We start from the raw sequence: 12526 nt of genomic DNA on the forward strand, positions 1-12526 counted from the left end.
ATAATTCACATCCAACAGTAATTTGCCGTCAAAATATTAAATGTTAAAATTTCATCAAAATTGACAATTTTGGGAACGTTCGACAGCTCCGCGGTCATCGTTTTTCGTCAGAAAATTGATTTTTTGGACTGTACCAAAAATGATTCAAAATGTCAATTGGATCCTGCCTCATGTTGAATAACCACTTTTTAAACCCTCACAGTGACCAAAATTGCCATTTTTACAGAGTTTTGCTTACTCTGAAGCATCAATATTGACCAATTTCAGGCACAGAAAGGACTTTGAACACACTTATTTTAGTTGAAAAAGTAAAAATTCACATCCAACAGTAATTTACAGCCAAAAGATTAAATGTTAAAATGTCATCAAAATTGACCATTTTGGGAACGCTCAACAGCTCCACGGTCATCGTTTTTTGTCAGAAAATTGATTTTTTGGACTGTACCAAAAATGATTCAAAATGTCTATTGGATCGAGCCTCATGATGAATAACCACATTTTAAACTTCACAGTGACCAAAATTGCAAATTTTACAGAGTTTTGCTTACTCTGAAGCTTCAATTTTGACCAATTTCAGGCACAGAAATTACTTTAACACACGTATTTTAGTTGAAAAAGTAATAATTCACATCCAACAGTAATTTGCAGTCAAAATATTAAATGCTAAAATTTCATAAAAATGTTCCATTTTGAGAACGTTCGACAGCTCCAGGTCATCGTTTTTCTTCAGAAAATTGATTTTTTGGACTGTACCAAAAATTAGTCAAAATGTCAATTGGATCGTGCCTCATATTGTATAACCACGTTTTAAACCCTCACAGTGACCAAAATTGCCATTTTTACAGAGTTTTGCTTACACTGAAGCTTCAATTTTGACCAATTTCAGGCACAGAAATGACTTTAAACACACTTATTTTAGTTGAAAAAGTAATAATTCACATCCAACAGTAATTTGCAGCCAAAAGATTAAACGTTAAAATTTCATCAAAATGGACCATTTTGGGAACGTTCGACAGCTCCGCGGTCATCGTTTTTCGTCAGAAAATTGATATTTTGTACTGTACCAAAAATGATTCAAAATGTCAATTGGATCGTGCCTCGTGTTGAATAACCACTTTTTAAATCCTCACAGTGACCAAAATTGCCATTTTACAGAGTTTTGCTTACTCAGAAGCTTCAATTTTGACCAATTTCAGGCACAGAAATGACTTTAAAGACACTTATTTTAGTTGTAAAAGTAATAATTCACATCCAACAGTAATTTGGCGTCAAAATATTAAATGTTAAAATTTCATCAAAATTTACAATTTTGGGAACGTTCGACAGCTCCGCGGTCATCGTTTTTCGTCAGAAAATTGATTTTTTGGACTGTACCAAAAATGATTCAAAATGTCAATTGGATCCTACCTCATGTTGAATAACCACTTTTTAAACCCTCACAGTGACCAAAATTGCCATTTTTACAGAGTTTTGCTTACTCTGAAGCTTCAATATTGACCAATTTCAGGCACAGAAAGGACTTTGAACACACTTATTTTATTTGAAAAAGTAATAATTCACATTCAACAGTAATTTACAGCCAAAAGATTAAATGTTAAAATTTCATCAAAATTGACCATTTTGGGAACGTTCGACAGCTCCGCGGTCATCGTTTTTCGTCAGAAAATTGATTTTTTTGGACTGTACCAAAAATGATTCAAAATGTCAATTGGATCGTGCCTCATGTTGAATAACCACTTTTTAAACACTCACAGTGACCAAAATTGCAATTTTAACAGAGTTTTGCTTACTCTGAAGCTTCAATTTTGACCAATTTCAGGCACAGAAATGACTTTAACACACGTATTTTAGTTGAAAAAGTAATAATTCACATCCAACAGTAATTTGCAGCCAAAAGATTAAATGTTAAATTTCCTCAAAATTGACCATTTTGGGAACGTTCGACAGTTCCGCGGTCATCGTTTTTCTTCAGAAAATTGATTTTTTGGACTGTCCCAAAAATGATTCAAAATGTCAATTGGATCGTGCCTCATGTTGAATAACCACTTTTTTTTTTTTTTTTTTTTTAATTTTTTGAAAACTTTAATTGTGCACTAGGAAAATGAACAAATACGGGCCTACAACCATCCGGCCGGCCACGAACACTCAGTTAAGCACGAAAGCAAACATTTTGGCGACCCAGTGCTGCATCAGAACCATACGCATTAAAGACAGAAAAAACTGGTGGATATCGCAGCACCGTGGCGCAGGATGTATGAAGGTTAAATTTAAAGTTTTTTGTTATGCAACTATCTCACAGGCCGTACTGAACCGTACAAACAAAATAAGAAAGAAGAGCAAGGTCCATGTAGGTGGGACACGACATTAGCAACTGTAGCAAGCAATTCACGTATCAACAAACAGGTCCCCGCCAGGCAGGATGGTTACACAATATCCATGCTACAAAGTAGCGGCTGTAACCCATTAACACTACCACTGCCACCCATCACCCAGCACTCCCTACCATGGGCAAAAAGGTAAAATCATAAAAGAATAAAACAGGACCCATAAAAATTAACAAAAAAGAAAAGTATAACCCCCCACCCTACACACATGCAGAGGCTATGGCCTACCTCCCCTCAAGCAGCGTGCCTGTCGCCCTATAAACCCGAAATTTAGGAAGAAGAAAAGGCGGAAGAAAGAAGAGGAGACAGCAAGAAGCGCCATAAGGAGGAAGAAAGATGAAAACAAAAAAGGGGAAAATGTCACTTTTGACTATAGGGAGGGAGAAAAGTACAAGCTAATCTACCGCTCCCAAATAGGGGAAGTTGGCGGGGAGGAGCCCACCCAATAACCGATCTCCCGGACTCCCAATCATCTGCAGCCCTAGTGCCTTGCGGAGTAAACAACCAGCGTCATGCAGGAGAGGAGGAGCGATTCTAAGGAAGTGGGCAAGGGGAACCGAAACAGACCCAACCCGTCACCGCCCGCCACTGCATCCAACACACTGAGCAAAGCCCAGTTGCAAACACTTCCGAACAGTCCCACCATACAATCCGCCACCGCCCCGGAAATTCTAATAAACAATGACAGTCTCAGCATAACTGGAGATGGGGCGAGGCTTATTAAAACACACATTGCAGCCTATATTCACTGGTTTTCGTTCCGAGTCCCCGCCAACCTGTCAGTCCCGATCACAAAGTTCAGCATATCATCCCTGGCCAGAGCGCGAGCGTCCCTTCAAACTCGGCAACCGAGGGGGGCCAGCTCCACAGAGAACCTGCAAGCAAAATGGCCGCCGCCGATGAGGATGAGGGAAGAAGAGGCAAAATGGACGTCCAGCAGCACAAGAGATCATATCAGATGTAGCTCAAAACAAGCAATCATACCAACCATGCAGCCGCCCAGTACATTGAGGGATGACACAGTCCAAAATGCAACCAGTCAAATGAAGAAAACCATAATAGGGACCCCTCCTTCTGCACATACCCCAGGACCGCCCGCCCGCCGAACCCCCATCTCTCAAGCAGAAATCAGCAGCTGAGCCCACCAATTACAAACCCATGCTGGGCAAAACAAGACGCCGTCGGAAGTTCCAAAGTAGGTCGAGAGTCCCGGTATCTGTCAGCCAGGCAAGCAAAGTCAGTACAAAGATCGATCACCCCTGGCCTGAGCGTTGCAGTCCTTCCGAAAATGGCCACCGCGGGAAACATGCCGAAGGCAGAACAAGGGGACAAGATGGCCGTCCCCAACGAAGAGAAGACATGGAAGAAAGAGGTGAATGGCCCCGGTCTATAAGGGGATGGCTGGCAAAAAAGGGTAGCTTCCCAGCACTCACAGGGGAAAGTACCACCGACTGGGGAGAGGATGAAGCTCCAGCAGCAAGAACAGCAAGGAAGTCCAGCAGCCGGGGTGCCAGCAGACAATGTAGAAGCAATGATGGCAGAGGCTGAGCATCGGAGTGCGGAGTGGAGAAAGACAATGTATCCACCTTCACGTCGGCAGGCAATTCAACAACACTGTTGCCAGAAGTCGTCAGCTTCATGTCAGGCGCCAGCTGAGACATAGTATCCGGGTCAAGGATAGTTGTAGGCTGCTGGTGTCCCGGTGCAGAAATCGCCTCATCCAACTTGCGGCACAAATCACTAGTAATTTGCCGACATGCGGAACCAAGATCCGCGATAGCCGCCAGGACATCCACACAAGTCGGGGCCCGCTGCAGGGCCACACAATACGGCAGTTGGGTCGATATCCCCGGTTCACAGGAGTGGGGTAGTGCAGGCAGGACAGTACGTCCAGGGGACAAAGAAGCAGTCATCTCCCCTTCCCTAGAGACCGCCATCTTTACTGCAGCAATCCAGTGACAAAGGGGGGAGAGAGGCGATTAAAAGTCGGGATGCAGCAGGCGGGGGGCGCCGGCAGGGGAGCGGCTCATGGAGCAGAATGGCAAACCGTAAGCGACCCCTCGCCGCTGGTCTGAAGGCAGCTCCCGGCACAGGCGGCACCGCCAGCCGGAGCCGAGTCAGCCCTCCAGTCGCACCACTCCAAGAAACAAAGAGAGTAGGGGTCCCATCCCGCCAGCGCCCACCGCATCCAGGTCCGGAGAACCCCCGGTTAAAAAGGTGATCTCACCGTCCCACTCCACCGGCGGCAATTCTGGTGCGAGCTGCGGCGTCTCCAGTGTTAGTCCTCCCGGTGCATCGTCACCCCGCGGCGGCCAGCAGAACAGGGTCCAGGGGGGTGCAATGGCGAACGGCTCGCGCGACCGTATCTTCGTCCACACGGCCGGTAGAGCCCTCGGAGGAACGCGGTTGTGATCAGCGCGTTCATGCGATCGTGGCGCCGCTGCAATTTCACAGGATTAGTGACAGGATACCGGTGCAGGAATAAGAGGCTCGCGGAGCTGGGAGCCTACACGTCCGTCCTGTCGGCCATCTTGGCTCCTCCCCCCATAACCACGTTTTAAACCCTCACAGTGACCAAAATTGCCATTTTTACAGAGTTTTGCTTACTCAGAAGCTTCAATTTTGACCAATTTCAGGCACATAAATGACTTTAAACACACTTATTTTAGTTGAAAAAGTAATAATTCACATCCAACAGTAATTTGCAGTCAAAATATTAAATGTTAAAATTTCATAACAATGTTCCATTTTGAGAACGTTCGACAGCTCCAGGTCATCGTTTTTCTTCAGAAAATTGATTTTTTGGACTGTACCAAAAATTATTCAAAATGTCAATTGGATCGTGCCTCATATTGTATAACCACGTTTTAAACCCTCACAGTGACCAAAATTGCCATTTTTACAGAGTTTTGCTTACTCTGAAGCTTCAATTTTGACCAATTTCAGGCACAGAAATGACTTTAAACACACTTATTTTAGTTGAAAAAGTAATAATTCACATCCAACAGTAATTTGCAGCCAAAAGATTAAACGTTAAAATTTCATCAAAATGGACCATTTTGGGAACGTTCGACAGCTCCGCGGTCATCGTTTTTCGTCAGAAAATTGATTTTTTGTACTGTACCAAAATGATTCAAAATGTCAATTGGATCGTGCCTCGTGTTGAATAACCACTTTTTAAATCCTCACAGTGACCAAAATTGCCATTTTACAGAGTTTTGCTTACTCAGAAGCTTCAATTTTGACCAATTTCAGGCACAGAAATGACTTTAAACACACTTATTTTAGTTGTAAAAGTAATAATTCACATCCAACAGTAATTTGGCGTCAAAATATTAAATGTTAAAATTTCATCAAAATTGACAATTTTGGGAACGTTCGACAGCTCCGCGGTCATCGTTTTTCGTCAGAAAATTGATTTTTTGGACTGTACCAAAAATGATTCAAAATGTCAATTGGATCCTGCCTCATGTTGAATAACCACTTTTTAAACCCTCACAGTGACCAAAATTGCCATTTTTACAGAGTTTTGCTTACTCTGAAGCTTCAATATTGACCAATTTCAGGCACAGAAAGGACTTTGAACACACTTATTTTATTTGAAAAAGTAATAATTCACATTCAACAGTAATTTACAGCCAAAAGATTAAATGTTAAAATTTCATCAAAATTGACCATTTTGGGAACGTTCGACAGCTCCGAGGTCATCGTTTTTCGTCAGAAAATTGATTTTTTGGACTGTACCAAAAATGATTCAAAATGTCAATTGGATCGTGCCTCATGTTGAATAACCACTTTTTAAACACTCACAGTGACAAAAATTGCAATTTTAACAGAGTTTTGCTTACTCTGAAGCTTCAATTTTGACCAATTTCAGGCACAGAAATGACTCTAACACACGTATTTTAGTTGAAAAAGTAATAATTCACATCCAACAGTAATTTGCAGCCAAAAGATTAAATGTTAAAATTTCATCAAAATTGACCATTTTGGGAACGTTCGACAGTTCCGCGGTCATCGTTTTTCTTCAGAAAATTGATTTTTTGGACTGTCCCAAAAATGATTCAAAATGTCAATTGGATCGTGCCTCATGTTGAATAACCACTTTTTAAACCCTCACAGTGACCAAAATTGCCATTTTTACAGAGTTTTGCTTACTCAGAAGCTTCAATTTTGTCCAATTTCAGGCACAGAAATGACTTTAAACACACTTATTTTAGTTCAAAAAGTAATAATTCACTTCCAACAGTAATTTGCAGTCAAAATATTAAATGTTAAAATTTCATAAAAATTAACCATTTTGGGAACGTTCGACAGCTCCGCGGTCATCGTTTTTTGTCAGAAAATTGATTTTTTGGACTGTACCAAAAATGATTCAAAATGTCTATTGGATCGAGCCTCATGATGAATAACCACATTTTAAACTTCACAGTGACCAAAATTGCAATTTTAACAGAGTTTTGCTTACTCTGAAGCTTCAATTTTGACCAATTTCAGGCACAGAAATGACTCTAACACACGTATTTTAGTTGAAAAAGTAATAATTCACATCCAACAGTAATTTGCAGCCAAAAGATTAAATGTTAAAATTTCATCAAAATTGACCATTTTGGGAACGTTCGACAGTTCCGCGGTCATCGTTTTTCTTCAGAAAATTGATTTTTTGGACTGTCCCAAAAATGATTCGAAATGTCAATTGGATCGTGCCTCATGTTGAATAACCACTTTTTAAACCCTCACAGTGACCAAAATTGCCATTTTTACAGAGTTTTGCTTACTCAGAAGCTTCAATTTTGTCCAATTTCAGGCACAGAAATGACTTTAAACACACTTATTTTAGTTCAAAAAGTAATAATTCACTTCCAACAGTAATTTGCAGTCAAAATATTAAATGTTAAAATTTCATAAAAATTAACCATTTTGGGAACGTTCGACAGCTCCGCGGTCATCGTTTTTTGTCAGAAAATTGATTTTTTGGACTGTACCAAAAATGATTCAAAATGTCTATTGGATCGAGCCTCATGATGAATAACCACATTTTAAACTTCACAGTGACCAAAATTGCAATTTTTACAGAGTTTTGCTTACTCTGAAGCTTCAATTTTGACCAATTTCAGGCACAGAAATGACTTTAACACACGTATTTTAGTTGAAAAAGTAATAATTCACATCCAACAGTAATTTGCAGCCAAAAGATTAAATGTTAAAATTTCATCAAAATTGACCATTTTTGGAACGTTCGACAGTTCCGCGGTCATCGTTTTTCTTCAGAAATTTGATTTTTTGGACTGTCCCAAAAATGATTCAAAATGTCAATTGGATCGTGCCTCATGTTGAATAACCACTTTTTAAACACTCACAGTGACCAAAATTGCCATTTTTACAGAGTTTTGCTTACTCAGAAGCTTCAATTTTGACCAATTTCAGGCACAGAAATGACTTTAAACACACTTATTTTAGTTGAAAAAGTAATAATTCACATCCAACAGTAATTTGCAGTCAAAATATTAAATGCTAAAATTTCATAAAAATGTTCCATTTTGAGAACGTTCGACAGCTCCAGGTCATCGTTTTTCTTCAGAAAATTGATTTTTTGGACTGTACCAAAAATTAGTCAAAATGTCAATTGGATCGTGCCTCATATTGTATAACCACGTTTTAAACCCTCACAGTGACCAAAATTGCCATTTTTACAGAGTTTTGCTTACACTGAAGCTTCAATTTTGACCAATTTCAGGCACAGAAATGACTTTAAACACACTTATTTTAGTTGAAAAAGTAATAATTCACATCCAACAGTAATTTGCAGCCAAAAGATTAAACGTTAAAATTTCATCAAAATGGACCATTTTGGGAACGTTCGACAGCTCCGCGGTCATCGTTTTTCGTCAGAAAATTGATTTTTTGTACTGTACCAAAAATGATTCAAAATGTCAATTGGATCGTGCCTCGTGTTGAATAAACACTTTTTAAATCCTCACAGTGACCAAAATTGCCATTTTACAGAGTTTTGCTTACTCAGAAGCTTCAATTTTGACCAATTTCAGGCACAGAAATGACTTTAAACACACTTATTTTAGTTGTAAAAGTAATAATTCACATCCAACAGTAATTTGGCGTCAAAATATTAAATGTTAAAATTTCATCAAAATTGACAATTTTGGGAACGTTCGACAGCTCCGCGGTCATCGTTTTTCGTCAGAAAATTGATTTTTTGGACTGTACCAAAAATGATTCAAAATGTCAATTGGATCCTACCTCATGTTGAATAACCACTTTTTAAACCCTCACAGTGACCAAAATTGCCATTTTTACAGAGTTTTGCTTACTCTGAAGCTTCAATATTGACCAATTTCAGGCACAGAAAGGACTTTGAACACACTTATTTTATTTGAAAAAGTAATAATTCACATTCAACAGTAATTTACAGCCAAAAGATTAAATGTTAAAATTTCATCAAAATTGACCATTTTGGGAACGTTCGACAGCTCCGCGGTCATCGTTTTTCGTCAGAAAATTGATTTTTTGGACTGTACCAAAAATGATTCAAAATGTCAATTGGATCGTGCCTCATGTTGAATAACCACTTTTTAAACACTCACAGTGACCAAAATTGCAATTTTAACAGAGTTTTGCTTACTCTGAAGCTTCAATTTTGACCAATTTCAGGCACAGAAATGACTTTAACACACGTATTTTAGTTGAAAAAGTAATAATTCACATCCAACAGTAATTTGCAGCCAAAAGATTAAATGTTAAATTTCCTCAAAATTGACCATTTTGGGAACGTTCGACAGTTCCGCGGTCATCGTTTTTCTTCAGAAAATTGATTTTTTGGACTGTCCCAAAAATGATTCAAAATGTCAATTGGATCGTGCCTCATGTTGAATAACCACTTTTTTTTTTTTTTTTTTTAATTTTTTGAAAACTTTAATTGTGCACTAGGAAAATGAACAAATACGGGCCTACAACCATCCGGCCGGCCACGAACACTCAGTTAAGCACGAAAGCAAACATTTTGGCGACCCAGTGCTGCATCAGAACCATACGCATTAAAGACAGAAAAAACTGGTGGATATCGCAGCACCGTGGCGCAGGATGTATGAAGGTTAAATTTAAAGTTTTTTGTTATGCAACTATCTCACAGGCCGTACTGAACCGTACAAACAAAATAAGAAAGAAGAGCAAGGTCCATGTAGGTGGGACACGACATTAGCAACTGTAGCAAGCAATTCACGTATCAACAAACAGGTCCCCGCCAGGCAGGATGGTTACACAATATCCATGCTACAAAGTAGCGGCTGTAACCCATTAACACTACCACTGCCACCCATCACCCAGCACTCCCTACCATGGGCAAAAAGGTAAAATCATAAAAGAATAAAACAGGACCCATAGAAACTAACAAAAAAGAAAAGTATAACCCCCCACCCTACACACATGCAGAGGCTATGGCCTACCCCCCCTCAAGCAGCGTGCCTGTCGCCCTATAAACCCGAAATTTAGGAAGAAGAAAAGGCGGAAGAAAGAAGAGGAGACAGCAAGAAGCGTCATAAGGAGGAAGAAAGATGAAAACAAAAAAGGGGAAAATGTCACTTTTGACTATAGGGAGGGAGAAAAGTACAAGCTAATCTACCGCTCCCAAGTAGGGGAAGTTGGCGGGGAGGAGCCCACCCAATAACCGATCTCCCGGACTCCCAATCATCTGCAGCCCTAGTGCCTTGCGGAGTAAACAACCAGCGTCATGCAGGAGAGGAGGAGCGATTCTAAGGAAGTGGGCAAGGGGAACCGAAACAGACCCAACCCGTCACCGCCCGCCACTGCATCCAACACACTGAGCAAAGCCCAGTTGCAAACACTTCCGAACAGTCCCGCCATACAATCCGCCACCGCCCCGGAAATTCTAATAAACAATGACAGTCTCAGCATAACTGGAGATGGGGCGAGGCTTATTAAAACACACATTGCAGCCTATATTCACTGGTTTTCGTTCAGAGTCCCCGCCAACCTGTCAGTCCCGATCACAAAGTTCTGCATATCATCCCTGGCCAGAGCGCGAGCGTCCCTTCAAACTCGGCAACCGAGGGGGGCCAGCTCCACAGAGAACCTGCAAGCAAAATGGCCGCCGCCGATGAGGATGAGGGAAGAAGAGGCAAAATGGACGTCCAGCAGCACAAGAGATCATATCAGATGTAGCTCAAAACAAGCAATCATACCAACCATGCAGCCGCCCAGTACATTGAGGGATGACACAGTCCAAAATGCAACCAGTCAAATGAAGAAAACCATAATAGGGACCCCTCCTTCTGCACATACCCCAGGACCGCCCGCCCGCCGAACCCCCATCTCTCAAGCAGAAATCAGCAGCTGAGCCCACCAATTACAAACCCATGCTGGGCAAAACAAGACGCCGTCGGAAGTTCCAAAGTAGGTCGAGAGTCCCGGTATCTGTCAGCCAGGCAAGCAAAGTCAGTACAAAGATCGATCACCCCTGGCCTGAGCGTTGCAGTCCTTCCGAAAATGGCCACCGCGGGAAACATGCCGAAGGCAGAACAAGGGGACAAGATGGCCGTCCCCAACGAAGAGAAGACATGGAAGAAAGAGGTGAATGGCCCCGGTCTATAAGGGGATGGCTGGCAAAAAAGGGTAGCTTCCCAGCACTCACAGAGGAAAGTACCACCGACTGGGGAGAGGATGAAGCTCCAGCAGCAAGAACAGCAAGGAAGTCCAGCAGCCGGGGTGCCAGCAGACAATGTAGAAGCAATGATGGCGGAGGCTGAGCATCGGAGTGCGGAGTGGAGAAAAACAATGTATCCACCTTCACGTCGGCAGGCAATTCAACAACACTGTTGCCAGAAGTCGTCAGCTTCATGTCAGGCGCCAGCTGAGACATAGTATCCGGGTCAAGGATAGTTGTAGGCTGCTGGTGTCCCGGTGCAGAAATCGCCTCATCGAACTTGCGGCACAAATCACTAGTAATTTGCCGACATGCGGAACCAAGATCCGCGATAGCCGCCAGGACATCCACACAAGTCGGGGCCCGCTGCAGGGCCACACAATACGGCAGTTGGGTCGATATCCCCGGTTCACAGGAGTGGGGTAGGGCAGGCAGGACAGTACGTCCAGGGGACAAAGAAGCAGTCATCTCCCCTTCCCTAGAGACCGCCATCTTTACTGCAGCAATCCAGTGACAAAGGGGGGAGAGAGGCGATTAAAAGTCGGGATGCAGCAGGCGGGGGGCGCCGGCAGGGGAGCGGCTCATGGAGCAGAATGGCAAACCGTAAGCGACCCCTCGCCGCTGGTCTGAAGGCAGCTCCCGGCACAGGCGGCACCGCCAGCCGGAGCCGAGTCAGCCCTCCAGTCGCACCACTCCAGGAAACAAAGAGAGTAGGGGTCCCATCCCGCCAGCGCCCACCGCATCCAGGTCCAGAGAACCCCCGGTTAAAAAGGTGATCTCACCGTCCCACTCCACCGGCGGCAATTCTGGTGCGAGCTGCGGCGTCTCCAGTGTTAGTCCTCCCGGTGCATCGTCACCCCGCGGCGGCCAGCAGAACAGGGTCCAGGGGGGTGCAATGGCGAACGGCTCGCACGACCGTATCTTCGTCCACACGGCCGGTAGAGCCCTCGGAGGAACGCGGTTGTGATCAGCGCGTTCATGCGATCGTGGCGCCGCTGCAATTTCACAGGATTAGTGACAGGATACCGGTGCAGGAATAAGAGGCTCGCTGAGCTGCGAGCCTACACGTCCGTCCTGTCGGCCATCTTGGCTCCTCCCCCCGAATAACCACTTTTTAAACCCTCACAGTGACCAAAATTGCCATTTTTACAGAGTTTTGCTTACTCAGAAGCTTCAATTTTGACCAATTTCAGGCACATAAATGACTTTAAACACACTTATTTTAGTTGAAAAAGTAATAATTCACATCCAACAGTAATTTGCAGTCAAAATATTAAATGTTAAAATTTCATAAAAATGTTCCATTTTGAGAACGTTCGACAGCTCCAGGTCATCGTTTTTCTTCAGAAAATTGATTTTTTGGACTGTACCAAAAATTATTCAAAATGTCAATTGGATCGTGCCTCATATTGTATAACCACGTTTTAAACCCTCACAGTGACCAAAATTGCCATTTTTACAGAGT

Source organism: Lissotriton vulgaris, chromosome 7 (genome assembly GCF_964263255.1).
Source record: "Lissotriton vulgaris chromosome 7, aLisVul1.2, whole genome shotgun sequence".
In the NCBI taxonomy this organism is placed as follows: Eukaryota; Metazoa; Chordata; class Amphibia; order Caudata; family Salamandridae; genus Lissotriton; species Lissotriton vulgaris.